The following is a 5,000-nucleotide window of genomic DNA, read 5'->3' on the forward strand; positions in this document are numbered from 1 at the left end:
CTGGGACACACGTACATCATGAACACACACACACACACACACACACACACACACACACACACACACACACACACACACACACACACACACACACACACACACACACACACACACACGCACACACACACACACACACACGTACATCATGCATACAGTTGATCTTGGAGCTGAAGGCATGGAAACAGTTCTTTGGTCACATACATCCATTGTTAAAACACAAACGCGCACATATGCTTGCACACACACTTCGACACCACATCACACACGCACACAGGGCCGGTTCTAGTCAAGTTGGTGCCCTAGGCCTAGCCGAGCACCCCCTTCCCTTTTCATGCATTTAGAAACGGCCATCTGTGAACATGGTGATGTACAGCAGTGGTTCTTAACCTGGGGTGCGGGCACCCCCTGGGGGTGCGCCAGAGATTTCAGGGGGTGCACAGAATTTTGTTTGTGTTGAGGTTGTGATCAAAATTCTAATTCTAAACCTCATAATTAGGCCAAATCAAGAACAAATTAAAACATGTTTTGGACCTAATGTGAAGTTATTAAAGAATTGATTAATGTCTAAAGCAAGAATCATTGTAATTATTCACTTAAATCACTTTTTTGTGCGTATACACGTATAGACGCTTGGTTTGGGGGTGCACGGCTTGTCTTGGGCAGAGTTTAGGGGGTGCTTCAAGAAAAAAGGTTAAGAACCACTGATGTACAGCCAACTGAACACAGCTGACCCAGTGCCCAGTGCATAATCATCGTCAATGTTACAGTAAAGGGGCACAAGGTAGGATTACATAGTTTGCATGGTGCCCGTGGCATGCCTGTCTCAAAATCTACAACGTCATGACAAAATGCTGTTTAAATAAGCTTGCTGTGAGAATGTTTTTCATCATAGAATGCCGGCAGTTGATACAAATCGGAATACTGTATGTTAAGCGATTTTTCCCACGACACTCGTAGCGTCCTGCTCTGTCTAAAGTTACATGTGGGTTCTCATCGGACGGACCGTCAAAGTGGTCGCGAGAATCATCGTTCACTCACTAATGACTCAAATAAGCATCGGCTGACTCGGGACAGTGATTACTGTAATTAAACTTTTAATCCTACAGAGAGCCCCTTTAATTTCAAGAATTTGAATTTGCTGTTACCAGAAGGCCAATGACGAAGCCGTAGTGTGTTACTAAAGGCTCTGTGTTATGTCATAGTAAACTCTCCACTGGTGGAACGGCGTGCATTATGGGGCTTTTTTGTTTGCTTGACATTCTAATTCTGTACACTTTTTTTGTTATTTTTGGCCTCCCCAAGACATGTGGTGCCCTAGGGGACTGCCTTGTCTGTCTATGCCAAGAGCCGGCCCTGCACACACACACACACACATGCGCGTGCACACACGCACGCCCGCACACACACACACACACACACACACACACACACACACACACACACACACACACACACACACACACACACACACACACACACACACACACCTACTGTGAAATGTGGCAGGGGACAATGTGTGGTGGGCACACAAATCCTCAAAGCAGCATCCATCCAGTGTAAATATTCCATACGTTTCCTCTCCTTCACATGTACTGTATACAGCATGGCCAGGGGGTCTTGTGTTTAAAGTATAGCCTACTACTGTGCACGGTGTGCATAATATGTATATGAATGTACTTTGTTGTGTAATTTAGCTCGTGGTGGTATGCATAGCAGTTGAACTCGCTATACAATGTATGGTTGTACTTTGTATATACTTCAGTTCACACAAGGAAGAGTGTGACACTGCTTCTTCACAGTTCACCACTTTTTTCTTTTTTCTTTTTGATTTTTTCTTTTTGAAAAAATAACAAATAAAAAGTGGTGAACTGTGAAGAAGCAGTGTCGCGCTCTTCCTTGTCTGAACTGAAGACTGAAGTACCTTGAAAAACTGCACCTGCTGAAAAAGAAACCTTCGAGGTGTGGAGGCTCTCACAAAAAAAACGTTGTATATACTGCCACATGTGTACGTGCCACCACGTCAGACATCTGTTAAGGGTGTGGTGCGGTAAGTACTGTAGGCCTATGTGACTGTGAACTGTTTGTATAATATGTATTTGAATGAACTATGTTGTGTAATTTCACTCATGGTGTTATGCATAGCAGTTGAACTGGCTATAGATACAATACAATATATGGATGTATGCACAAGTGTACATGCCACCATCTCAGACATCTGTTAAGGGTGTGGTACGGTAAGTCTGTGACTGTGCACTGTGAACTGTTTGTATAATATATATTTGAATGAACTATGTTGTGTAATTTCTCTCATGGTGCTATGCACAGCAGTCTACCTCTCTAGCTCTATGTGTGTATACAATACGTGCCACCATGTCAGAGATCTGTTACAGTAACGGCGGGGACACATACACGTGATTTTGACTAAGCGAAGTGAACTTATACAAATGAGGAGTGACTTTCACCTGCGGTGGCCAATCAAATCGACAAACTAAATGTCTTTGTTCAATTGTGACTTCCTGGTGTTACCTGTGCACATGGTCAAATCAGTTTCTCATTGTTTTCGGCATATAACAATGCTCTCGTCCACCATGCCATGGATGTGTACAATTCTCAGTGATTTCGTACATTATCAATTGCTTTTGTCATATCACTCAAAAAGCTTTGTCACTGAATGCATGAAACTATCTCAATCTTATCTGATCAATGTAATATAAAACTGAATTTACAACATTTCCCATCCAATCTAAACAACATTTCGCTTCAGAAAAGATCCTCAAGAGTGTACTATTCAATTGACAACATGAGAAATTGATTTGACTAGCTTGTCCATATACTATGACACAATGACTAACCATTCTGCTGGCGCTGATACGTTCATTGACACACAAAAACTTGGTTCTGAAAGACAAATAAGAGTTTTGAGCAAGATACTCGGTTTTGCAGGTTATCCACCATGTTTTGCCATTTGTTAAAGCTGTTTTGAGAATGAATATTATGTTTTGCAAATTGCGAGAGAGATTCGAGAAATGTACAAAACCAATTGAGAAATACTGTAATTCCCTGCGACGATCTAATAACTGAGTCCCTACATTATGTGTAAGGGTGTGGTATGACTGCAGTACGGTGGTGGTCCAGTAGGGTGGCAGTATAGCAGGCAGGGTACCTACTTTTGTAAAGAAGTAAAACTGTCATAAAATACATTTGTATGGCAGCTAAACGTTTACATTTTTTGCATTGTATCTTTGGAATGACTTGCATGACTTGCAATGAATCAATTGTAGCGATAGAACACCCAGCTGGGATGAGGGAATGATGTAACAAAGTAACAGAAGACTGGCAGAGGGAGAAAGAAAGAAAGAAAGAAAGAAAGAAAGAAAGAAAGAAAGAAAGAAAGAAAGAAAGAAGGGAGAGAGAAATAGAGAGAAAGGACGATGAACAGAGTGATAGGGAGAGAAAGACAGAGAGAGGGAGAGAGAAGGAGAGACAGACAGACAGACAGAGAGAGAGAGAGAGAGAGAGAGAGAGAGAGAGAGAGAGAGAGAGAGAAAGATGAAGACACAGAGAGAGCGAGAGAGAAAGACAGAGAGAGAGAGAGAGAAATAGAGAGAGAGAGGGAGAGAAACAGAGAGAGAGAACAATGAACAGAGTGATGGGAGAGAGAGAGAGAGAGAGAGAGAGAGAGAGAGAGAGAGAGAGAGAGAGAGAGAGAGAGCGAGAGAGATGAAAAGCAAACAGACATTAATATGCCACTTCCAGGGTCATTAAACTGCCAAAGACATTCGGGCACCGACATGCACACGTGGCCCGGGCCATGTCAAGGTATTATAGGGGCCCTAGGCAAACATGGGACATGGGGCCCTCTCTTCGGGCACCGACATGCCCACGTGACCAGGGCCATGTCAAGATATTATGGGGGCCCTAGGCACAGGAGGGACATGGGGCCCTCTCTTCAGACCTTAAAGGATGTGGATGGTATGCAATGTGGTATGAAGGACCAAATTAAGCCAATGTGGTGTCCGGGCACCATACCTCACTGGTACCCTCTTTATGAACAATATGTGTTAAGTTTGTGTCTTGTGGTGCCCCCTCACTGGTCAAAAAATGGTTGGTGCACCTGGGCACTGTGGCGCTAACCCTTATGGGTAATCCTGCCCTGGTGGTATGCCACACTCACAATGTAAATTGTCATCGTTGTCATTTGAACACATCACCTGTCCTTACTAGGGGCACCCCCTTCTGCTGAGGGGGGCCCTCGGCAATTGCCCAGTTTGGTCGCCTGGTTGTCACATGTCCCCTGTCTCTCCACTCTCATGGCTTTCCCAGAAGTCCTTCAGTCAGGGCTGGCCTGGGAGAATAAAGCAGGTCGGGATTTCAGTCAAGACCAGTGTTGCCAGATGTGTCTGAGCAAAGCCCTCCCAAAAGCTTCTCAAAAACCGCCAAAATGTGCAAAATTCCGCCCAAATTCAACAAATTACATTGACTTCTATGGGCCCAAAACAGCTGAAAAAAAAAGCCAAATGGCCAATTTTTCCGATTTTTACCCGCAGACACTCATCCCAAGTAGCCCCATTGGGCGGGCACCCGCCGAATCTGGCAACACTGGACAAGACTGGTCCACCAGGCATAGAGAGAGAGACAATGCTTGTAACAAAAATATGTAGTCCTCTGGTATGAGCTATTTTGACTGCAACAGACAAAATGCTTAATCTGCCAATCTACTGTATGAGAGGCCTGCTGTAGCGACATGGAGACTAATGCTTTGCCCTAGCTTAAATTATATATCATTCTTATTTTTTATTTTTATGTTTATTTTATTTTATTTTGCCATATGTTTTATCTTAATGTTTTAAATGTGCTTTGACTCTTATTTATTTCCTTCTTTCTTCCCTGTTTCCTTTCTTTTTGCATTAGTTTATTTTTGCGAAGCACATTGAGTTGCACCTGTGTATGAAATGCGCTATACAAATAAACTTGCCTTGCCTTGCCTAATACCACTAAGG

Source organism: Engraulis encrasicolus, chromosome 12 (genome assembly GCF_034702125.1).
Source record: "Engraulis encrasicolus isolate BLACKSEA-1 chromosome 12, IST_EnEncr_1.0, whole genome shotgun sequence".
NCBI classification, from domain to species: domain Eukaryota; kingdom Metazoa; phylum Chordata; class Actinopteri; order Clupeiformes; family Engraulidae; genus Engraulis; species Engraulis encrasicolus.